Consider the following 25,840-nt stretch of genomic DNA (forward strand, 5'->3'; position numbering starts at 1 on the left):
GGATAGGTGCCCATCAGGCAAGTGGGAGGTAGGTAACCCTGCATCTCCAGAGCTGGCTTGGATGTGCTCTGAGAGGCCCTGTTTGACCTGGCCGCCCTACGTCCTGGCGTGGGGTGCTGCGCTGTCAGCAGCGCCATGCACAGGTGAGTCCCCATAACGCATGGACTGTCAATGTTAGAAGTGGGACCCTTGCTGCGTGTTTATGCGGTCCGTGACACAGCGGGCTTCGTTCTCAACCGGGGCTTGGACACTTCAGGTGTGACTTTATTATAGTAACAGCCATAGGGCTGACTTGGTTGTTCTCGGTAAATTCCTGTAGCAATTCTAATTGGTTCATGATCTTGGGGAGAAAGAAATCAACAGCTGAAGGAGTAAAGCTTAAGCACTGCTGAAGTGCTGTTTTGTGCCACTCGAGTTGAATGGGAGCCCTAGCTGAAGAGAAGGGCTCATTTGTAAAGCTGCCTCTTCCTTTGCCAGTTTCTAAAAATTTTTATTAACAGAACAACTGTTTCATTAGCGCACTGATTAGCTGCACAATTTCTCTGCTATCGAAGACGTGTGAAGGACAAGCTCTTAACACAAAAGGAGCAATCAAGGGGAAGCAACTGGTTGCAGCATGCATAACTGATTACTAAATGCTCTTACATCGTCCTACTACATTTACTCATGTACAGAGATCCTGGTCCTCACCATACAAGGGCTGGTGGCCAAGGCAAATTGTACAAATAGCTGAGCGAAGAGGTAGAGAGCTCTGTGAAGTAAACCCGCTTCTGAGTATCACTAGGGTAAATGCAACAGGGAGAACAGGGGATGACGTACAGTGAAAGATCCTCATCGTAGGAGCCATGGAGGTGGACGTGAAATGGACTGGAAGAGGGTGGTAGTGCTTGGGCTTGCTAAGGAGGCAGAATCCAACAAGTATTTTTGCCTTTGTGGGAAAAGCATTCAGTCTCCAGTGAAGGAAGCCCTGAGTCCTTATTCCTGGGGCAACGCCAACTCTGACCACCGTCCACTCAGACCATCCATGCTGGAAACACGTGTAATGCAAGACATACCCGAGCTAGTTTTTATCTCGTGTGATGAGCGTGGATGAGCAGCAGGACAAGCTGTATGTACCCACTGTGAGAATAGTAGATATAAGCTCTGGCTGGCGCATCTCAGGGTGCTGAGGCCAGGTGTCCATGCCCACACTGCAGACAGTATAGGCAAACTGGGGTCTAGGAGCAGTTGTAGCTACTTGCTATCCAAGCTTATGCATTTGACAAATAACACATGGGTGTGCTGTGGATATTGAGAAGCCGGCAATACGACAGTAAAAATCTTTATCTTTACTTTTCTTATCTATCAGGCTTAGAGTAGAAGGACTGTCCCAAAAGGTGTGATTTAATGCTCATTGAATTCGGTGTGATTTTTTTTTTGGTTCAATATGAAGGGTTTTTTACAGCTTTTGAGTAATCAAAAGGGACATTTTCAATTTTATTTTTTTACAAGAGCAACTAATACCTAATTTTCACATTATGCAGGCACTTCGTTTTTGAAAGTCCTTTGAATTTTTCTGAGGAAAATGAACTTTGAAAAGTTATTCATTTCAAATTAGTTTAATCTTTATTTTCCAAAACTGAAATTAGATTAAAATTTTGCCCAGAGGCTATACTACACTAATTTCAATTTTTCATAGTAAAATAACATTCTCTAAAATGATACTGCTTGTTTCTGTCACAGAATGAAGGTCAGATTCTCCATCCACCCATGTCTGCGGTGTCTTGACATCAGAGTTAATGTTCTTCCTGTTCTGTACCTGCTACTTTCATTATCTATCCAATCTTTTTTTTAACACAATAACTGACTTTTCTAGTGTGTGATTAATGTCCTCAAACAGGTACAGCTATCAATTGGCATGTATGGGCTTAGAGGTATTACATGAATTATGCAGACTGCTGGAGGAAGTTGGCATTTGAATACAATTCCCTTTATAAAAATTGATCTCTCGTTTTCTCCCCTAATCAGTCATTTGTACTCTACTTTTTTTTTCTTTTTTTTTTTTTTTTACTCTGATCCTTCTTTTCTAATTAACTCTTTCATCTTCCTGTGAGAGCTTTTGCAGCTTGGCTAGAAGCGAATCGGTTGAGAAGGCCTTTCTACTTCAGTCATTAATAATAACTCCAAAACAGAAATCTGCATTAAGAACATGGTAATTGGGGGAGTTTGTTTCAATTAACGCTCACGAGGAATTGTACGTTTTGTAGGCCACAGTTTTAGAAGAAATCATAAAGGCAGAAAAGTACCATTCCACGAAATTTTCATTGCCAGTTTACACAGTCTTCAGCTTTTGAGCTATGCAAAGTGAGTTGCATAGGTATATGCTATACTGTACTATACGATGTCCCAGAAAGCTTGCAGTCTTAGAAAAGAACAGGAGATGGAGGTGACGTGATTTTTGCTCATAGTTGAACTAGCTGTTTGTGTCCGGGCCCAAATAGAAGTAGATTTATTTTTTTAGCTGCTGATCCGGGTGCCCCCAAATTAAATAAGCTGTGCGCTGTGAGTAGAAGGACTGTCATTGCAGGGGGCGGGGAGGGGGGGAGCGTAACTCTTTCTCACCCATTTTGCACTGGTGTAAAATGACGCCAAGGCAGTGATCAAGACATTCAGAAGACAGCTGGAAAGACTGTAGATGCTGTTTGATGATGAAAGGACACTTTGTGTTTGTAACAAAGAAGTATTTAATTTAATGTACTGAATATTAGTGAAAAAACTTGTTCTTTTAGCAGCTGCAGTATTCTCTATGCCAAAGAAATGCCAGGAAGTTTGTTCTCTGTGAAGCGGTAGTATATGTGCACCATGTTTGTTTCAAAGCTGTCCAAAACAAATTAAATATATGTGTCATATTTAAGTGTTATACTTGCAGTACAATTATGTTTTAGTTACAAGGTAATAACTTAATTATACTTTTTCATATTTGTAATTTACTGTTAATAATATAACCAAACATTTTCCTACATGATTTATAGCAATTGTAGAGTAAACATGCTTAGCTATTAGCAGTATATCTCTTAGTTTGTCAAAAGGGTAATACATACAACGTTTTTATTACCTTCAGCCTCACGTATATCACCTTTAATCACATGATGAAAAGCAAAACTTTACAATAGAACACGTATGTAGTTACATAAATGTTACTGGAAAATATGATCGTGTATCTATTAATATCGATAGCTAATCTTTACTTTCAGATGATATAAACTCTGGTGTATCTCCAGTGACTGCCCTGGAGTGTGGGTGTAAGGTAATAAGCTCCTTTGTACTAAGTGATAATCGCTATGAAGTCCTGCCCTAAATTGCCTTTCAGTACTAGCAGATTATGAAATGTTAAATAAATGCATATAACGGGAGGAGAACTAGACCCTGGGGTTTAAATGAGACATGCTTAAAGGAAATGAATAGTTATGTTGTGTTTAAAGTAGATTAAAATACTTCTTAATGGATTTCATTCTTCTATAGCCTTCTCTGCTTAAAGTTGTATTCAGTTGTAAGTAGGGTAAACACTGCAAGCCTGGGGGCATACTGAAGTAACCTTGTGCCCTTAATGCTAAGCCGCCTTCTCTACTCGTGACTCTCCATTTCTCCTTTTCCAGAGCCTACTGTTCTTCCACCTGCTCCCATTTTAGCAGGCACAGAAAGAGGTGAGGATCTGCTCTGGCATTTCATCTCTCTGTTCTCCAGCTCCAAAGAGGGAATACTGACCTCATGCCAATTTTTTTGTGTGAAGATAAACTTGTGGCTGTTTGGGAGGCTGTTATCTATTATGATAATGAAGGCTGTAGTACTTACAGTAAGTGGAAGATGAGGGGACACATCTGTAGGGAAGTGTCTTGCATCACAGGGGAGCTCTGATTAGGAGTTTTGGATGAAGGAATGCATTTCACCATAATGGTATTCTGACCCTGCTAATATTACTGATGTGTGCTATTTAATATTCCTGCACAAAATAATTGGATATAATTAAAGTGGGCAGACTTCTCAAGTAAGTCAAGATCCTCTTTTCAAAGGGCAAATCTAGCTGAGTAATCATTGCTGTTTAGTGCTCTTAGAAATGAAATAGAAATGCAGTGCTATAAAACTTACACTCCTGGTTTTTGCCCTCAACTCAGTAGTAAAGAAAGACTATGGGCAGAACTGAATGGGTTGATCAGATTTGGGGGAAATTGTGCTAAGAAAAATTGGAAAATAAAATCCAGCATATCTGTTTAGACCTTTTCATCAGTCCCGGCTTATGTCCTGCCTACATGGCAATCCCACGTGCATTGACCTTAGAAGACATGTTGTGAAAGGAATTGTGCAAGCCTAGGTAACGCACTTTCTTGTGGTTTAATTTCAGAATGGTTGATGGAGCTTTTCTTTTTTTCTTTCTTTGACACTGTATAGGAGTGAAATGGCTTTGTTCACACTGGGTTCATGAAGTCAGTGACTATAGAGTGTGAGTGAGCTCTGGGTGTCTCTTTTCACGGTTGAAGACCTAAGGTTTTTATACCTGCTCATTATTTTTGGAAAACTTTCTCCTTCCTGGAGTTTGAGGGACACACCAATGTTACCCTGCATGGGTTTTCCCCAGACTCCCATTTCCCTTGCTCCACAGACCTGCTATCTCTATTCCTGGCTCGGCTCCATCTAGTTTGCATCCGTATTGTAGTGACGCGCTTCTTTCCTGCTTAACGTATACGTCGCATATAAATTATGGCACTTCAGCAAGGTCTGGCTTTGTAGAGAAATCAGGATGTCTGTGTGTGCGTTTGAGCATGGGAATGGGCAAATATATTTTACATGCGTATGTAAGAGATGGAAAAAGAACAGCAGCTGATTAATGAAATGATTCTTCCTTTTAAGTCCAGATTTTCAAATGTGCCCAAGGTTTTAGGTGGTTGAATTTTGGTGGCTTAATTTAAAGAGGCTATGTACTTACTCTGATATTGAACGCCTTTAGAATAACTCCATTTGGAGGGCAAAAAGGGAAACAGCTGAAGTCACAAGTAAGTGCTGACCTGCCAATCCATTTATTATGGTTAATTTTTAACAATGACACATGTTACGCCATTTGGAGAGGCAGGATGCTCTTGGTTCTCATGAAAACAGAAGTGCTTAACTTTTGTTTGCTTGGGAATAATTATGCCAGCTTTGGATGTATGTTTTCATACCTCCCTTCACAGTACTTGATGATCGTCAGATGCTGGTACCTGTCAGTAAGCCACTTCTTTTTGAAAACCACACAGTTAATTTCCAAAGGGTTCTTTCATTGACATGGCATAAATGTGATTAAATACACTACAGTTACGTTACAGAATCCCTGAGCTTTTAATCTCAGTAAACCTGAAAAGTTAAACACCTCATATTGCTTTCAGAGCTTTACTCCATCCAGAAGAAACCATCTGCTTTCCACCAAAAATCACTCTGTTTTCTTGATCTCTCCAAATTAATCCTACTGTGATTAACTTCAATCCAATTAAAAAGAACATGTAAGCAGCTGCACAGGTCTGATTACATGTGGACATGATAGTGGGGCTCCTCATAGGGGAACCAGATTAAGGGCCAATATGTTAGGCTGGAGGAGGCTGGTAGCAATACTTCAAACTCAGGTATCCTGGCATGACATGCAGTATATAATAGCACCGTACTTGCTAGCTATAAACCTCCTTGCAGTCAAGAAACTCAGAGGTTTTCATGCGTATATATATCGTTACACATCCCTCTAAAGATGCTATGAGACCGAGCATTTATGTCTATAGCAAGATCTTGAAAAATGGCTTTATTTAGTGCAGAGGGCTAAAGCACGCCACAGGGGACAGACATTCCCTCACTGCATTTCTACGAGCCTTTGGCAAATTGTGTCTTCCTTATTTATTCGTAGTGAAACTGCCAAAACCAGGGGGATTTGGGAGCCTAAGAGTTGCTGGAGCTTTTTTTTTGTTTTTAAAAGCTTGCAGAGAAGGAGCAAATTCAGAGAAATCATCCTGCACCATGGCCTCTGGGTTCATGATTCTCATGAGCTGCCTCTGGGTCTCACTGCAGGAAACAAAAGGCACAGAGTTTGCCATGGAAATTTGTCTGTCTGAGCGCGCGTGTTCCTCTGCATGGCACTTAGCAGGCTCCCAGCATTGGCTTCTTCCACGTCACGGAGGAATTACCATCAGCTTGTGCCGATAATTTAATGAGAAGCACTTCAAAAACATTTATTGTTATGAATCATATTGCCATGAATAGCCCTGCGTTGGTGGTGGGCCAGACTTGGAAATGGCTCAGCGCCCAGCGCATCTGCTTTCAGATACCTAAGTGGGGAGTGTGGTAGCTGGGATTTGATTGTTCCCAGGTGGGACTGCTGGAGACTATCTGGCCTTGCAAAAGAAGCAAGAGCAAGCCCAATTTGGAACTTTTTTTAGCATATGTAAAGAAAAGAGAGAAAATGCCATTCTCAATTTGATCTTTGAAGGACATGACCGTGGTGTGACCAAACCTGAAAGCTACCCCAGAAACAGTTATAAGACAATAGGAAGAGTAGGGCACTTCTGAGTAATGAGTCCAGCATTACAAATTAAGGCTGAAAGCTTTTATGATTGAATTGGTAACATTACAACCTTGGCATTGGCTGCTTTTCTGTGATTGGTATAGGGCTTTTTTATTAAGGCTGTTTATATATATATCCATAGCTTGTCATTAGTGGTTAGACACTGATTTGTAGCAGCACAAAATTATTCTGTTGAATGTCACTGCAGTTCCTATTCTTTTTCAGCTTCTCTCTCTTTCTTTCCTTCCGTCCCTCTCTCTCTCTCTTTTTTTTTTTTAAATAAAAAAAGGTGAAGGCCATTACCACACTGATTTATGTAAATACAGCCCTAATTCAGACTAGTGTTCCAGCAGTCACATAAAAATGATTCAGTGCCAAACTGTTTGTATCTTTAATAGTTTATGGAATGGAAGGAATTCTCTTCCCAGTAAGGCCACCTCTGAAGGACTGGAAATGTTGCAGATTTTTCAGCAGAGCTGCACTGAATACTAGAATGATGAATCAGTGACTGCAGGAGCATCTAATTCAATTAAAGTTCTGCATCAAAGAACTGTGGCTGTCAACATTAGCAACAAGGTAAGGATCCTGTTTACCTGAGTATTTAAGATGATCTTCACAGATTTTGAGAATGGGTGGCCAATATCCGCCTACTATTGATACAATATTATGCCAGGTAGAAAATATCTCAGAATCACAGAATGGTAGGGCTTGGGAGGGACCTCTGGAGATCATCTAGTCCAACCCCTCTGCCAGAGCAGGGTCACCAAGAGCAGGTTGCACAGGAACGCGTCCAGGCGGGTTTTAAGTGTCTCCAGAGACGGAGACTCCACCACGTCTCTGCTGGGCAGCCCGTTCCAGTGCTCTGCCACCCTCAAAGTAAAGAAGTTCCTCCTCATGTTGAGATGGAACTTCCTATGTTCAAGAGCTAATATGGAGCTAATAGTTATCCGATTAAATCTGATGATTAGTAAGAAAGCCAGAATGTGCTATTTATTAGTCTAGTGTATTTTTGCCTCTTTCCCACTATACTTTAATGTGGGTTTCTTACATGTGTCACAACCTTTGTTCTCTGGGTCATGTCTGTGTACAAAGAGACTGTAAACAGGGTACGCATAAATGAAAAATCTAAAGCATTAGTTGTAGTCTAATGTACCCAATAAAATGAAGCAGCTAATAGGCTGTTCGTTAACCCACTCAATACCTCAATGAAACATTGAAACAGGCCTTACTGGCCAGGCCAGCAGGCAGGGACATCTTTTTCCACTACTCCTTGGATCAGGGCTGATCCTTGATGTTGCAGTTTCCATCTCCTGAGTCTTCCCATCTTCCCACCACCACCTTTCCCTGTCAGTATTTTGCATGTTCCTGCTCTGGACTGCTTACTGTCCCTAACTCAAAAATTACAGTCTATGTTTTCACTTTTCTGACCTCGCATGGCTTTAGGTTCTCATGGACTTTCTCACGCCATAACAACATCTTGCCCACTAAAATGCACCTGAAGTAAAACAAGTGCAGGTGCTCGAATACAGCCTTGCCATTAATATTTTTTCCACCTCTTCCAACTTTCCTCAAGCACTGATTGCACATTGAATCAAATGATTTCTGGGTACTCATAAGAGAAAGAAATGGGTGGTGGCTCCTCAGTCCCCTCTGCCTTGGAGTTTGCAAGTCCTCTGCCTGGGCACTGGGTTGTGAAAGCAAAGGGAGCTCTGCCTCCCTCACTTTCAAGCATAATTGTGCTGCCTTGTACGTACTGTTAGTCTAGAGACATCTCTGTTATCTCAGAATAAAGGATAATAATGTTTCTCTGTGGAAATCAGCCTTTCTCTCCACCATCAGTGTCTTTATAGGGATATATTTCAGCGTGGGGGGGTTCATATATAGAGTCCTAAATAGCCAGATTTCCTAAAGTACTAAGCAATAATATCAGCTGAGATCCCTTAAGTAAAAACGATAAAGAGACCGGAGAGAATGCAGTATTTCTGGGTTGGTTTTGGAGTTTGGTTTTATGTGTTGTGGGGTTTTTTGGTTTTGTTTTTTTTGCCTTATCCTCAGCTGGTTTAATTGGGAGATACTGGCTGGTTACCATTTGTAATAGGAACTTACCTCACTTCTGAGCCTTATTTAGGCTGTTTAAAATAGCCTGGTTATAGACACCAGCTTTTGCAGTATCTGGCTTCAAAAGTCATTAGATGAGTTTCCATGAAGGTGGACCCTGTTCAGACAGCGCACAAATACTGTATAGCTGGGACTTTGTAATACACTCGGAATTCTTCTCAGAATGCTGACAAGAGCATATCATATATAGTGTAATATTTTAATACAGATTTTGTTCCAAGAAGGACGTGCAGCTCACAGTATAAGGCAATTCAGTGTCATTCAGAATCACCCGAAGAGCAGACTTGCAGACCTTAAATCCTGACCATTATTAGCTCTTTTTAAGAATAGTGTGGATAAGTGTCTATCCTGCATGATTAGTCTATTTGATGCTGCTGTGGGCAGGTGCATCAAACAGATATTCTCTTGAGGTCCCTCCCACCTCCATTTCCTAAGATTTTTGTAAAGGTAACATCACTTGCAATCACGGAGAAAACAGATCTAGCGGTCAGTTATTTCTATGAGAAATTAATAATCTGTGACTTTAGGTAGCAAGACTTGCAGCGCCAAAATACACAGCGTGGTCTGACTCTCCTGTTCCAGACGTGGGAATAAAGCAGTGGTAATGCCACAGGCGGCTAGAAAGTGACATTGACTTAAAACTGGTGTTGAAACTAATGTCTGTGTGGATTAGTGTTTTCCCCTGCACAGACAATAACATGCACAAGGATCTTTAACCTTACACAGGGTCTTTGCCAAGTAGGTTCAAGAGATGCTTTGTATTTTTGAGAGCTATGGAAGGATATTTTGCAAGTATCATGTATGAAATTCTTCCAGCACCTGTCTAGCAGAACTGGTTTTAATATCTGTCTGAGTTATTAGGAGGTTATCAACAAGAAGGTCACTCCCAGTGGCATTCCTTTCCGGGGCTGAATGGTCCCAAGCAAGGGCAGATAAAATGAAGCCAAAGCGAGTGCTTGTTAGCTAAGGAAAACATTCTTTTCTGATGCTGTCAATCACATGCATAGAAAGAGTGATTCAATCATAGTGAAGGCATTGGACATTCAGCTCAGCTTGATTTTTCAATTTTATAAACAGTAGGATGCTCAGGAAGAAACAATGAGGAAAAACAGGGCTATAGAATCAGCAAATAGAGTCAACTTTTGATTCCTATGCCATTTAAATCCAAATTATAGTCATTTACTCAGTCCGGAGAGCCTGAGTTTTCACTGTTTTCCAATTTAGGCAGCTGTGACGGCAGACTCCATAAAAAAGTCCTGTTTCAAATTTAATCGATCAATTCACACCTCCCTTTTTTTTTTCTTTTTTTTTTTTTTCCCTCTCATTCTGTTATGGCAAATTTAATCCCATGTAGTTATTCGTGTTAGAAACAGTACAGACTCTATAATAATCTTTGCAGTTAGCTGGATAAAGGACATGTGTCATTAGTAAACCCATAGCCCCAGATTCCCATCCTGCTGGACCTCACAGATCAACATTGCACAGCCTTTGCTTGGAGTCCTGGTTCCTGCCCTACTCCTGTAGGAGCTGCGTGGACAGCTGAGGTTCGTTCTTTCTTGCTGAAGAATAATTTTTAAAGACAATGACTATGATAGTAGTAATTATTTCTGATCGGATATTTCAATCTGAAAATAAATATTTCTTTTTTTTCTCTGCTTTAAAAACTCCTTACAAAAAGGTTGACATTTCCTATATTAAGAAACACTGCCTTATTTATCAAATGTTGAAGCCTGTAGGTTTATTCCAGTTAACATAAACTAAAACAATTTATTCAAAATTGGAAAAAAAATTGGTGAAAAGCCTTGCTTGACAAAAATCTTGGGGCAGTTCAGTACTTTTGGGAGTTAGGACATAATATTTTGTCTAAATGAGTTAAGGACAAATCCAGCTAATTCAGATTCTGCAAGATGCCCATGCTTGGTGTTTTCTGTGGACAGACTGGAGACCTTCATACTCTTTGCTGGTAGGACACATGGGCATGGGGATTTGGGTGGAATTTTAACTGTTTATGCCTAAAGTCTGGCAGACAGACTCCCATATTTTTAAAATCTTATCCTGTTCCCTGTATTCAAAAAAGTTTTTTTAAAAGAGCTAGATTAAAATCCCCTTGGAAATTCTGGAATATGAATTAAGAAGTCCTCTATTCTTCATGTTGGTTCTGGCACTTCCATGTAAGTGGCTGTGCTCAACCATCACTGTTGCCAGGGCATAATCAGTATACAGGGCCTCTTCTAGCTATTGTTGAGCACCCTCTCCTGGCTCTCTGCACATAAATCATCTCACGAACAGAGTGCTCTGGGATAAACTGCAGTGCCCAGTTGAGTTTAAGAGGAAGCCTTTCAGATGGTATGAGTTGCTGCTGTCCTTTAAACCTACCCGATTTTTTAACAGCCTGGGGTGGTTTACAGCCAGGAAATCCTTCTAGTGGCGAAATTCCTCGGTAAGGATTTTTTCCCTTTCCTGTAATGCTACTTCTAATTGATCCCAGAAAACCACTTGCAGACCAGAGAATACAATGCATCAGGCGTAATCTGATAAAGGGATTATGCCCAGTTGGTAAAAGGTTGTTTATTGGGTGATTGAGCCTACATTCACATCTCTCAATGGATCTTATCTTGCTGTTAATACCTCAAGAGACCTGAGGCTGAGTCTAGGGATGAACTGGTGTGTCATAAAGCAAGTTGATTTGCAGGGATTATGGCAATAAGCAGCAGCTACAATGAAAATAGGAGGTGAAGTTGGGGGGATTACCTCTCAGTTAAGAGTTACAATGTGAGAAACAGTCATCTGATTTTTGGATCTCATAATAAATAGAGTTGGGGCACATTAAAGTTTTCTTGCACTCTGTGGCTGCCTGCTTGCCATGACTAATGCAGTTGAAAATTCTTTGCACAAGTCACAGCAGGAAGGGCAAAAATCTTCACTCTTTTTATTGCTTTCCTGGTATTCCACAGTCATGCAGCCAGGCATCGTTATTGCTAAATTTAACAGTTCCCGGGCACATGGGATCCCAGTCTGGATCCATCCAGTTGCTTCAGGTATCTAATGAAGGCAACGACATTAGATCTTGACCTCATCATCATCTTTGTAGTTTGTAGGAGTTAGGCGTTCATAGAGGGCCAGGCTCATGCTTTGGAGCAACTTCCCTCTGCTGAGTACAGCAGGAGCCTGGGGAGATGGGCAGTTCAGTACTTTTGTGAGTTTGGATTCCTCAAGATGCCCACGCTTGGTGTTTTCTGTGGACGGACTGGAGACTTCATACTCTTTGCTGCTAGGACACATGGGCATGGGGATTTGGGTGGCATTTTAACTGTTTATGCCTAAAGTCTAGCAGGCAGACTCCCACATTTTTAAAATCTTATCCTGTGGAGTTCCCCGTATTCAAAAATGTTTTTTTTAAGAGCTAGATTAAAATCCCCTTGGAAATTGGTTCTGGCAGTTCCATGTAAGTGGAATTCTTAATTTTGGTCCCTGATGGATAGGTGGGCAGCTCTGCTGTTCTTATCAGCCCATGTCCCTGATGGCTTCAGAGAGTTATTTGCTCTTGCTACATACTGTACCTTGAGGCAATCACCGCTGCACAGCATACAGAGTCCAAGAACCAGGCTCCTCCTAAAGGTGCTAACAACAGCTTCAGAACAGCATCATAGCCAGTTTCCTGACTGCTGACAATTTTAAACATGTAATTTAAGTGCTTCCAGGCTGCCTTAAAGCTGTAACAACACCCAAAATCTCCGAGATATTTGTTCTAATTATCATGTTAAACAAAGCATCGATTTAGCAAGGAGTTTCTAACATCAGTCTCTCTCGTTTTACTCTCAGGCACTGTTCTTGCTCAACTCGAGGCATTCTCAGAGGAAAAGGACATTTCTGAGCACTGGGAATATCATCACAGAGCCTGCACCAAACAGTGGGAAGGTAATTTGCAGTAGCCGAGGACTACGCTACATCACCTTTGTATGCACTGTGCTCTGTGGTTTTGCATTCCTATGCAGTGAGTAGGACCCCGGCTGCTATGGAGGAAAGCCATCATCTTCTCTCAGATGCTGTCATGGGACTGTTTGGTGTAACTAAAGATATCCTATTCAGCTCTTTGATTTCAGCCTTCTAGCCAGCTTTCGCTTTGGATTACCCTCAATTAGAAGGTACTTTGAATTTTTCTGCTGTTTAATTGGAGAATAGGTATAAAGAAGCAGGTAGAAACAAAGAGAATACAGAAGTATTTTCAGGTCATTGCGAAATCAGAGCAACAGTTTTACTGAATTTGAGTGGATGTGAGCAGGGGCTGTTTCAATTTGTGTGTGACTTTGATACAAGCAAAGAGACCAAAGTCTTATGGTTTTCAAGTCAAGAGGCTCAAAGAATAAATCGACTGCAGCTGAGATCTGAAGCAAAATACTTTGTTTATTTCCTTTGTACGTGTGAGAGTACACCTTTTAAACTGCCAGAGAAACTCCCTAATTTGCAATAATGAGATTAACTGGAAGGGAAAGAACAGCAGAAGAGGAGACGTCATATCACAAAGTATTCATATTTATTTATTCCATGCTGAAAACAATCATCCCAGCTTTCTTTTGTCTGATTCCGAAATCACCGGGACAGAGTTTCATCAGGAATAAATGCAAGTAGTTCTGCTGATTGCAGAGGGCCGCGTTCACCAAACTGTCCCTGTTTCATTCCAGCTCGAGTAAGCAAACAATTCATAATATGGGGCCTCACTGTAGATGTGGCATTGCTAGACAACGTTTATTGCTGTTGATCATCATTTTTGTCAGGTAACAGAAGCAAGGGGAGGCTGTAATAGGCATGGAGCAAAGATGGCTAGATGGGAGGCTCTTGGGGTGAAGGTCAGGGTGGAGCAGGTTGCTTGCCCAGCTGCAGGGAGGGTGTTGATGACTCTGTGATTATTTTATTTGTTTTTGTCTGGGCTGCAGGATTCCTGGCCAGGGCTCCTTGTTGGACTCGCATGACATCCAGCACAAGTGGCACAGTGCCTACGGCTGCCAGACCTGGCCAGGCCCATGTTGCTGTACGTCTTCAGGCCATTTCTAGCACTAGCCTGAGTCAGCGGTGACACAGGTTTTTTGCCCGCACTAGGCTTCCAAGCAAGCCTAGGAGCTTTGCTACTTACACAAAATCTACTCCCCTGTATCTCTCCCATCTCTGTTTTCTGGGATGGCTAGATTAATGCTACCAAATAGGCCTGTGTGGGATGGAGCCCTATTTTCTCCTTTTACTGTAGGCCTAATACACTGCTCCAGTACCCTCCATAGGCAGAGAGCAGTCGCAGGGTGAGAAGAGCACGTTATGCTTTCCGATACACCTGTAATCGTTTGCAAGATCACACTGTGGAGCAAGGCTTTCCCAGCTTCCTTAACATCCGTGAGCCAGACCCCTCGTCTGGAGTAACTTGGCAGTTCTCCACAGAGTCAACGGAGCGCAGCCAAACTGCAGCAGTGGAGAGCTGGGCCCTGCATCTTGAAGTAAGTGAATTTGCTCGGCTAATTGCACGCAAGTGCTCCCCCTGAGCACCTGTAAATTGTTGAGTTTAATAGGGTGGCAGCTGTTGCCGGCTGCCTGGGTTCTTGCTGCCTTGGAAGTAGTTGGGAGATGAGAGCAGCAACTTGCAGCGTGATTATCTTTTTCTCCATTTCCCCTCAATTTCATTGTCATCATCTTCTCTCTTAAGGGCGCTTAAAAGCATTTGTTGCTCCTTATAACACCCACAGGAGCTGTTGTGAAGTGCACTTTTTGTACTTAAGGTTTCAAAGTCTAAAATCTCTGACCTTAAGAGGTTTGGAGAGTGGCTTAGTTTGAAGTCTGCTGCCATACAGACACCTGCAAAACATTCAACTTAAGCTGGCACAGCTGGAGGGAGGGATGGCTCATAATGATGGGTGGTTATATTGCCGTGTCTCAGTACCCTCCTCCTCCTCCTCCAGCAGGAATTAGTTTGTTGCTGACTGAGCAGGAAGTAGGTGCCTGAATATTTGGATGAATCTGGCCTTTGGATTTGAGAGCTTGATGCCTGTAGATCGGTGATCGCTTTTGCAAACTGTAGTAGAAGGGACATAGAGTCACTAGCAAGGAATGAGATAGACTGCACAAGATGATAAAATCAGGGGCAAAATCAGAGCTTTCCATGTGAGTTCTCTAAATAACCTCTCTGTGCGGTGGAAGTAATTTGGCGTGTCTGGGCGCGGGATTTACCTGGCTGGAGTAACCTTCAATCTGCAGATGGCAGAGGGAGGTGGAGCTCTTAATGCAGGTACCTCCATCAGTTCCTGAAGTGCGCTGGGGGAAATCTTCCTTGTGATGCATCACAGACAACCACGAAGGACTCTGGCAGGAGATGTATTGCTCTGAAGCATAGCTGGGCTTATCACAACCCCTTCACCACTCCTAAAGCAGGTAAGGATTGTTGGCTCTGCAGTTAAAATGGCTGAGTGCAGGCAACTCAGCTACCTCAGTTAAGAGTTAGGATGCTATGGACTTTCTACTCTTTCTGTTTTTGCAGGATAGAAACCTGTGTATGTGCCTGGAACTCTGCAGCAAGCATTGCCTTCGTACGGAGCTTTGTGCTGCCATGTCTCTTCTGTCCTAGGTTGTCCTTGTTGGCCCAGGTCCGTTTCCTTGTGTTGCAACTGCATCTGTGTGTGTGACCTATACGTATAAATGAGCATCAAGGTGTGTGGGGAGATCCCCTGGTATAGGAGCATTGCCTGTAGTCGTACTTTAGAAAAATTAATTTTTGTGTTTATGTGCTGCTAGTAACACAGGAAGTCCTGACCCTCAGCAATCAGAGCAATCCTCACCCAGGGAGGATTTACTCCTCCCAGGAATAACCAGGCAGAGCAGGAATATACTCTGCATGGTGTGAAAACGATGCCATGGCACAGAAAGGTCCTCAGGAATTGTTTGGAAGGGAGAGGAGGGGAAAGGCCACATGCAAGCACCTGACTTTGTAATGCGGTGGGTAGGATGCTCCGCTGGCAGGGTGTGGTGAAGCCTGCATGCCAGGCCCTGCTTCCCAGCACCCTCAGCATTTTGAATTCAGTAGATGAAACAAAGAAAGTACAATAGATCTCATCCCCCAGTCTGACACCAAAATAAGATGGCAATCAAAGGAAATACCCAGGCTGGTGCGCTTTTGAAAACTGTGGCATTGATTTGGAATTGCATTTCTTTTTTTTGCCCCCCCTTTGTTTAATCTTATATTTGCTGAGTAGCCAGGGAGTCCCCTCTGTTCCTGACCATGGATTGCCTTTCTTTGGCTTCAAAGAGGGAATAAGTTTAACCGGTATGTTAATAAAAGGACAAGGCCTGTCATGATTAATAGCCACGTGAAATCATGTGTGAAGAGCATTCAGTTATAGCTGTCCTCAGGAGAGTTTCCCAAATATCTTAACAGAAAGAAGGAAAAGGGACAATTTGTCTTTTTCCCCAACCACTGTTTGGATCAGCTGAACTGTGTTTGGTTACAGAAATCCGGGCAGCCCAGGTTAGGACCACATCAGATACAAACCCACTGGCCCACCAGCTAAGATCCCCCAGGACCAAGCTCTTAGTTAGTGTAGATCCAAGAAAGCCAACTTGCCTCCACTGCAGATCTGGCCCTATTGCTGTCCTTTGCTTTTTTTACTTCAAATCTGGAGTTGGCTTTGGCATCCAGAGCGAGGGGCACCACTTAAAGCAGACCCAGGAGACAAGAGTTGCTTTGCACACAGGCAAACGGTACCTGGTAAGGAATATTTGCTGCCCACAGAGAGAGTCTGGGGGGAAATTGGCAGTGAAAGGGTAAAAAAAAAAAAGATTGTGAAACCATTAGAAAAAGTTTGGCTTTTGTTAAAACTTGCAGTGGTGCTCCACTGGGAGCTCTTCTAGCCCAGGGGCCATTTGCTGTTTGAGATCATTAATAGCCAGCTCAATTTCCTCTAGTGTGATTGGCTAAGCCAATATATTCCTATTAATTTGACTGAGCTTGGAGACAGAAAGGAAATATAAAAACCTCTTCAAGTTGCTCGTACCTTCTGGGATCTCAGGCAAATTCAGACTTGGGGGTACATTTTCTAAATGGTTCACAGGGATTTAGCTGCATGTTAATGGGCAGCGCTCGGGTAAAACATTGCAGAGTGGTTTCAGCATAAACCCTGTGGTGTCTGGTCCTGGTTTTTAGAGAGAATGATACTATCTCCAGGAATAATCTAGCCTTTTATTTGGGCTTCCAGAGAGTTTGCTGATATTCTGCCCAATTTTTACAGGGTAAATAACATTGGTTTGGATGTTTATAGCCCAGATCAGCAAGTGGAGTAAGCTATGTAGCTCAAATAATAGTAGTGAGATCTTTTGAAATGCCACTGGGCTGTAATCCATGAGTAGCTGCCCCAGCCTGCTTCCATCCCCTGTGTTTTGTTGAGTGGTTAGGAGCAGTTGTCCATTGACTAAACTCTTTCCTTTGCCTGAGGTGATTTAAACCCACCCTAAAAAATAGCACGTGAGGCAGGAAAGTGAAAAATGACCCCTTCTGTTTTCTGAATCATTGTGAGGTTTGGCACCTGGGTCTTGCTACTCCCTGGAGCAAAGGGAGCCTTTTGAATTGCTGAATGAAAAATAATATTTTCCCACTTTACCCGTCTCTGGGTTTAACCTGCAATTCTGTCCTAGTTGAACTTCAAGGTGATGTCCCTGTCTGTTTCCGCAAAGCCTTGAACATACCAGCTTAAAAGGAATTTGTATCTATCATTCATCCAGGTGCCTTCATGCTTGGCTTTGAAAGGCTAGAAACCCCCAAAACACAGTTCCTGCCCAGAGAGCTGCTCTCCACACCTGAGATGCCAGGCAAGGAGTGGATTCAGGTGAAGACACGTAAACAGCCAAAAGAGAGGCATGTGGCACCGCATCCTCAACACACAGGCTACTTCATTATTGATAAGGGTGTCCTGAAATGATGTATGTCCCAGAAACCAGTGTGTCAGGGTAGAAAACAGTTCAAGTATGGATGATACAGCATTTATGCTGCACGTAAAAGAGCTGAGATGTACAGGGTTTATCTGTCTACCATGATGAACTAGCTCCAGAGAGGACAATGCTTCACTGATAGAAGAGTGGAATAGTTTGTGTGTGTGTGATTCAGTTAATCAGCAAAGTGTGCAACAATTTGCCTTAATGCGAAACATCTACCTTGATCAGCAAATTATCTGCTTGCACATTAAATTATGCACCATGATCTCTGAGCTGTATTAAATATTAAAATCAGAAATTTTATCATCAATGGAAACCTAATGAACAACAACGACATTACGCGCCTCGGTTGACTTTTGTCAGAAGCCAACCCATTGTAGTTGGAAGGTGACTTTTCTGAGTCTCTGGTGGTAATATGCCAATTATTTCAGTTATCAATGCCCTTGGAGGCTCCAAATGCCTACCATGGATGTTTTACCTCAGACTGTGTATCGAGTAGGTTTTCTCAGTATGTAGATAAAAGACAATTTGAATGGACTGGAGGAAAGAGAGATCAGTTTTTACCATGCAGATTTATAGCTAAGGGCATTCTACCAGCTTCTGTGTATTTCAGCTTCTTTCATCCTATGAGGTGGCTTTTAGGATGTGCAGTTTCTTTGGACTTTGAGTAATAAAAGCACAAGGTGATGCTTTCACCTGCAGTTAATGTGTAGGTGCCTAAATTAGAATATATACATATGCAATACAAAAAGTGCCTGAGGATGACTCTAGGTAATTCCGCCTCTGAAATATTTATTATTGGGATTATTGACCCATCAGAAATCCCAGTCAAGATCAAGGTCCCATTATAGCAGACTGCCTCTCCCATCCTTGTTCTACAGTTTAAACAGAGGGGTAGAAAAGAGCTGTGACTTTTTCAAGGTCACTCAACTTGTCAGTGACAGACCAGGAGCTAAATGGGATTTTTTTTCTGTCTGTTTTACATTGCAGTACAGGTGTTGAATTGCAGGTCAGATATGTAGTTACGTCCGAGTTAACTTTTACCTATCAGTATGGACCTCATCTACTATACAGGCTGTCTGGGTGGCCTTGTTGAAGCCCATGTCACTGCTATGCCTACCCGTACTGTCCTTACAAAGTGTCTCAGTATGTCCACATCATCCCTGTTTGCGCCACGAAGCCTTGCACAAATAAAGGTGGAGGCTTTACAAAATGCTCTCACTGATGAACTAACCCGCTTGCTTTCTGCTCCAGTGGATAAGTTGAAACCAGATTTGGAAGCAACTGTAATTATCCATGACATGACAGATGTCATGGGCTCACAGCTTTATGGACAGCAAGCTCCAATATCTGGTCTCTGTTCCTCAGCTGGTGTATTGGCTGCATAGCTGGTTCCCTCCCAGATGCAATTTGATTAGGAATGAGTGGATCCACATCTCTTCCCCTTCTCTTCTTGGACCTGTGGAGCAGAATCGGGGCCAGGAAGATGATGGGCACCGTTCATTCCCTTGTAACAGACAGTGTCAGCTACTGGGTGCGTGCTTAGTTGGTGTGTGCCTGTTGGGTGGAGTTGGGTATTGGCTTCCCTGGGAGGCTGTATGCTCGCACTGACCCTGCCTGCAAACACAAAGTCCAGCCTGCTGCTGGATGAGACCATGTGCAGGGCTTAGAGATTTCTCGCTTTTACGCCCTTCTCCATTGCTGCACACTATTAGACTCCTTTGTCTTTTATGAAAGTCCTAAATTGCTACAGAAAACAGTATTGTTTTCTGCTGGCTTAACTACTGCGTTCCTTAAGGCTTGTTTTTCAATGCTACACTTTACTGCCTGTTAAATTAACTGGATTTTTATCTGCTCTGTCTCTGACTGTCTGCTGTAAAAGCCCGTAGTAAGCCACAGCTTGCCCAGAGGAATGTTCCAGGAGAGGAAAGGAAGAATTCAAGAACAATAATAACGCAGCCCTGGCAATACTGTTGCAAAATAGTACTACAAAAACATTTAGGCATGCAATAGTGGTGTGTGTCCCCTCCATTGATATCTACTTACAGTACAAAAGAAGTAGCTCCCCGGGGGCTTGCTACTGCTTGGAAGAGATTGCAGGTCTAGTTTAGCCTCTGTAGACATGCGTGCAGCTTATAGGTATGTTTGAGGTGCGCACTAACGGGCGTGGTATCTTCTTTGTTGTTCCTGACCCCTTTGTCTGCAAATATTGCAGGAGAATTGGATTATATTATATTATATTCCCTTGGGTGTGATAATTGCCCTTGCCTGTGTTGACGTAGGAATCTGCCCCCTCTTCCTCTCAGTCCCCAAACAAGCCCTGTTGGTGTGGGACCAGAGCAGAGATGCACGAAGGCAGAGTCAGCTCAGCAGCCCCAGGCAGCACGGGTGAGCAGGGGGCAAACGTTGTTCCCCACACCCTGCCTTGTAGACGATAGGGCTCAAATGCAAAATGGGCATTTGATGCCCTAGCCTAGTGCTTCATCCCCCTCAATTCACAAATACTGGGCTGTGCTTCGCCCTTATTGGCTATAGTTTGCTTAAAGGCTTTGTTAACTTTACTCTGAAATATGTTCCTACAGACTGTTTATGCTATTCTGAGCCAATTAAATAAAAGCACTGTTAAAATGTTCGAGTTTTCTTGTGTAGCAGCCACTGGGCTCTTTAGCCTACAGCACCAGCAAGGGCTGCTTTGGGTGGGGAGTTCTGTGCAACGTGGGCCAAGGGCACTTACTGTGCCCACGCAGAGCTGATCCCATCAGAGCCCCCTCCAAGACACAGAACGGACAAAGAGACAGACTATTCTTTGCAAGGCTTGTTGAACCAGAGGCAGGGATTTTGAGAGAGACATTGATACAGGTTGTCGGGGTCTTGGAATAATTTGAAAAGTTCGGAGTAGTGAGTGTTGAACGAAAGCACCCTGGCACTGCTTTTGAGAGCCGAAGTTCACAGTGATGAAGCCAAGGGTGCCGGAGAGCTGTTTGTATCACTTCTATGGCTAAACATGGCAGTAGATTTTAATTTTCTTTTATTGAAAGTTACTTGTGAGCTAATGTTGAGGGCTGATCCAAGCAGCAGGCAGCTTGCAGAGAGGTGATGGTGACACACAACTGTTGGTTGCTCTAAAGCGTGTCTTCAGTCATCGGCTGGATGATTAATGTGAAGAGGAATAAAAGATGGATCCTTGTACCATGAACTTTAGGGAACAGTCAGAAGTATTACTGAAGCTCTTTTCTTATTGTTACAGGAGTGGGAAGGATTCATTACTTCACAGAGAAAATAATATATTGTTTCACACAACAAGTAATAAATGATGAGGAGAGAAAGAAAGATCTCTAAATTTCAGTGGACTGTGTTCATGGTCAAATTGCATCACATGGAAGAAGAGACAGAAATCGGTGCGGGAGTTTCAGGAACATTCAAGTAAACAAAAACTCAGTGAAGGGGTACAACCAAGGATAGTCCTAAACCAAGGCCAGATCTCAAATTAATGTTCCTAGCAATGTAGAGGGGCTGTCATGGTATTTTATTCTATTCCGCTTCTGATAGAAGAGCAAGAATTACTGCGGGAAGGAAAGGACAATTTATGTTGCCAAACACATTCTCTCAAGTAGTAGGAATGAACCTAAATCGTAAGATTTCTTCTTTGGTTTTGTATATTTGATAGCTTCTAATCCTTTAGCAGTGGCTTGCTTTGTGTGTCTCAGTTTTTAATTGCAGCTCTCAGTTAGTTACAAAAAAGATTAAAAACCTGAATTTATCTGATAATCATGAAAGTTTAAGGGTTCATAGAATAAATATTGTGAGTCTTGCAATGAAATGGTGATACTTGTTCTCTGAGAGGGTACTGTTTCTGCTCAAAGAAATAACGAGGAGGAGGATGCTGAGGCTAAGTACACACTGTTGAAATCTTGCCCGTAGAAGGGCATGTGCTTGTTATACAGGACCAAGAAAGTGCCTTCCCACCCTGTAAAGGGATAATAATTGCATTTAAGCAAGTTAAAATATTTATTCAGCAGGTGTGTGCCTTCAGATACCAAACTGCTTTCTGGAATCGATATCAACTCCTAGATGATAATATTCCAAATCGTTATTTTCAAATACTGTCTCTGGCTATTCAAAAGCCAGATGTGCATTAGTTTAGCAATAACCTGACAGTTCAGGTTACCTTTTTGCTCACAGAACGTGGGTGGTAACAGATGGTGTCCAGTTAAGCTGAGTTGTCCATTCCCCTCCTGTTGGCTCCAACTTGATAATTGTGATAATAAGATATTTTCTATCTTTAAATAGCCTGGGACTTTGTATCTCGTCATGTGTGTCCTGCCATTCAGCCTGCTCCTGGACGAAGTATTCTGCATCTTTAATGCTGAAGAAATCTTACTGCTATTACATCTTGAAGCTGTTAATAAAAAAATATTAAGGTGAGACTTTTCTACTTATTCCAGATGTTTTGTTGTAAAGATGCCTTCTTTCTTCAATAAAAGAAAAAGCGGTAATAGGTGACAAGCAAAACATTCAGGTGACAGATGCATGTTTAATCCACTGTTCTCATTTTTGTGCAAAGCTCTATGATTGTATGAATGCTGGGATTATGGGAATGCAATGAAAGCCCAGGATAACTCAGGAAATAAATGCTACTTTTCCCTCTGAAGAGCAAATTCATTCACCAGCTAGCTGGGAGAGGACGCTCTGCCCTTGGACTTGCTGACATATGGAGGCCATCAAGCTGGCCAGACTCCAGCTAGGACAAAAATTGTTGATTTGAGAGCTGTTTTCTGAAGCACCTTGTTAAGATATGGGATGTTATGCTTCCCCCTGACACTGAGGCTTGTAAGTCAATTTGGAGCCTTGAAAATTGTGCTGATCCACCATAATACAAGTGTAGCAACAATCTGAGGATGTGGGATGCCCCTGTCTTGTTTCTCCATTGACTTCAGAGTGAGCCTAGGCAGATGTCTGAGGCTTTGCGTCTGATTTTTAGATGCAAGAACCTAGATAATTTTATAAATTCCCCTGCGTGTCCAGTTGCACCACTGAAAACTAGGCACTGGGTGGACTGACCCAAAACAGCTCAGGAAGGCTGCAAAGATCTGAACTTGCTCTCCCCTGGGTGACAACTCCATCTCTTCACCTCTTGGAAGTGAGTAAAACATTTCCCAGCCATCGACAGTATTTTTTATTGAAAAGTTCTACTCTTCTAAATTGCTGCAAAGGCATCAGAATACTCACTCACCACCCATCAGAGTCCTATCCACAAACATGCTGGTGGCAGGTTACACGCTTTTAGTATTGTGCTTCAACTTCTTTCTAGCTTCTCCGTGCCCAGGGTGTAGGCACTTGGCCCCCTCACACAGTGGGCACACCCCAGTGTTGTGGCCAGGCTTCGTGACTGCTGCGAGACAGTGGGGCTCAGGTCTCCTGTTCTCATTGACTTGATGACAAGCTGATGTTGTCCTGTCAAATATGGTAGAACAGAAAATTCTTCCTTACGCTGGTAAGAAGCACCGCACGTGCTTGTTTTGCACCGTATTTCAACTGGAAAGGGGTAGTTGAACTGACTGATTGAGCTTCTCCTGGTGCTACTGATGATCTCTCTGTCCTTGAAATCTAGGACTGCTTCCTTGAAGCTTTTTAATAAGAGCTGCTACAAGCTTGGCATATTGGCATTAATTTAGTCTTCACACAAGAACAACTCTTACAGGCTTGCATAAAATACTAGTTGGAACTTACCCTCATATAAGTCTATTAATTCTGCCTTAGGAGAGAAGAAATCCTTAAACACTTGTGCTCCTGAATCCCTTCCCTGCCTCTGTCCTATGATACAAATGTTTTACTGAGGTGCACAGAGCTGGTGAGTCACCACAAATTCCCCGGCTGGGGCACTTGGTTTGGATGGCTGCTCTTCCCTCTGAGCTGTTATTTGTACTCAGCCTTTGCTCTGCTAAAGATCACCTTCATTTTCCAACATTCCGTGACCATGTTGCTACTTCACATCTAAGGTGCTTTCTGGTTGGCACTGGATATGTCCCAACTGGATAAAGGCTAGTTTTGGCCAGCATGCCCTTTTTGTCCCTGAGCAGCATATTTCAAGGAAGGAAGAGTCATCCATTTCCATAGAAACTCACCCATTGTCCACAGTGTGTAATTCAAGGCAAGCCTGCAATGCTGTCTCCATGAAGAAAAGCGTCATCCTCTTTGTGTGTGAGACAGTGTCTGGGGCTGCCTGTGGGGCCGGAGCGATGGTGTGTGGTGTTAATTGTTGCATGCTGCATATGGAGCTTACAGCTGGTGTATCTGGCATGATGTATGCCCGAGGTCTGTGAGTTGAAGATGTTGATCTTGAGAAAATTGCCAGATGCCAGATGCCAGATCTGGTTTCCCTCACCACTGCACTTTACTCATTTTTATCGAAGTTAATTCTTCATTAATTTGGGCGATTCTCACTGTAATACCATTGGTATAGCATAGAGCAACTGTAGTAGTGATGACATATAGGAGTAATTTAGTAATTAACATCATACGATTTAATTCATTGGCTATTTTCACCCAAAATCAGATCCCCTTGCAGTGATGTGCGGAGCTAGCAGGCCATAACGTGGTCTTTCTAGGAACTACTACAGCCAATTATAAAACTGATGGAAGCAAGGATATTTTTTTCTAGGCTACAGAATACACAGAAATAAATATTCAGGGTCTGTAGCTGCAAGTAAACCCTAGGGCAAGGTCAAATGCAAACATTTTGGTGACTTTTTGGATAACCTGTAATGGCCTTTTTTGCCTTCTAGCATGTAAGAGTCATCAGGCTTCTGGTCGGAGTATTGGGTTGTGCTTCGAGCTCACGTTATTTCTTCCCTTAGGCTAGATATTGTGCTTTGTGGTTATTCTACTATAAAGGTCAAGCTGCTGAGGCATTAAGTGCATCCCTCCTTTTCCTATATTAGCTGTTTTGTCTTTTTGGTCTGCTTCCTCATTTGGGGTTTGTGCCTTCCTTGCACAGTTAACCCTGAAAACTGCCTTGATGATTATGGCCTTTTGGTACAGCAAAGCACAGCAAGTGGTGGGTTTTTTTTAAGGTTGGTTGTTGCTTTGGCTTTTAATTTGGATCACTTCCTAGAAGCCCAAATTGGTTTGGGAATTGCCAAAAGACTGCTTTAGTGCTCTAAGCACCAAAATGTCAGTCCAAAAGAACTCTCAACTTTGACCACGTGCTTCAGTTTCCTTCATGCAAAATGGACTTTTGGGAACCCCTGAGGGTTTTATTCAACTCCAGCCACATTTTGGGGCCAGTAGCACACCTGGAAGTGGTGTACCTAGCTATGCATGGGCAGTGCTGAATCGCGTTTTCTTTCCCTGAAGATGGGGACTGGGACACAATTTTAGCTGGGAGGTGTGTTATTCTTACAGGCTGTCTACAGTATTTAGGATTGAAGGGCACTCTTCTCCCTAATTGTGCTGTTTATCGGCAGTGCTGCTAATGCAGCCGTCTCCAGCTCACCAGTGAACGAATGAGAGGGGCCTGGAAGTGGTTTATGTCCACTCAGACAGCAGCTTAGAGACAGGAAAGAAAGAAAGAAAGGAAACATGCAGTTGCAGAGCAGTTGCTTTGCAGAGAGATGAAAAAGCTGCTGCAGACTATTCTGCCCAGGACGGAATGTGGCAGTCTGAAAAAGCAGAAATAAAAGTAGTTTGGGACTTGGGTTCATTTCAGCTGCTGCCAAAATCAGTGTTTGGGTGTGAATGAGCAATTGCAGGTCTTATATTCCTGCAAAAGGCATTGGGATGAGAGATTTGGAAACACCTGCTTCTTTTGCTTTTCTTAATATCAAGAGTCAGGTCACAGCATCTCTCTGTACCTCAGTTTCTCGCAAAGTCAAGGGGAGACAATACTATTTATTGCATTAAAGGGACCTTTGGGGTTGGATTTACCCCCCGTAACACAGGAGTTCATCACGTGGCAGTCTCTCTGTAGGTAATAGAGACAGAAGAACCTCCAGAGAGCAAATGAACCCAGCTGAGATCTGAATTGCTCTCTGAAGTTTCATATCTGCCCAGCGGCTAGAGAAGACAGTTAAGACAACTGCACATCCCTTTTAGGCATCTTGATTAAATGCCTGCAGGACAGTGGAATGAATCAAGGTCTTGAGAGCTACAGATGTTACCGAATTTACACCGCCTGAAATATTTTCACTGGCTCTACAGGAATTT

The 25,840-nt window shown here is 42.7% G+C and overlaps 1 long non-coding RNA gene across 3 annotated transcripts in view; it reads left to right on the forward strand.

The window, feature by feature from the left end:
- The first annotated feature begins 6,999 nt into the window (after positions 1-6,999).
- Positions 7,000-25,840, forward strand: part of LOC134516201 (uncharacterized) — a 29,310-nt gene continuing 10,469 nt past the window's right edge. Inside the window, exons 1-6 of one of the 3 annotated variants that reach the window (XR_010071256.1) lie at positions 7,000-7,132; positions 12,497-12,740; positions 13,609-14,157; positions 14,943-15,085; positions 21,926-22,056; positions 23,396-23,486. This is a non-coding gene — a long non-coding RNA (uncharacterized LOC134516201). The remainder of the gene's footprint in view (positions 7,133-12,496; positions 12,741-13,608; positions 14,158-14,942; positions 15,086-21,925; positions 22,057-23,395; positions 23,487-25,840) is intronic. The other 2 variants (XR_010071255.1, XR_010071254.1) reach the window with 2 other exon arrangements.

This window comes from Chroicocephalus ridibundus, chromosome 5, assembly GCF_963924245.1.
Source record: "Chroicocephalus ridibundus chromosome 5, bChrRid1.1, whole genome shotgun sequence".
Taxonomy (NCBI): domain Eukaryota; kingdom Metazoa; phylum Chordata; class Aves; order Charadriiformes; family Laridae; genus Chroicocephalus; species Chroicocephalus ridibundus.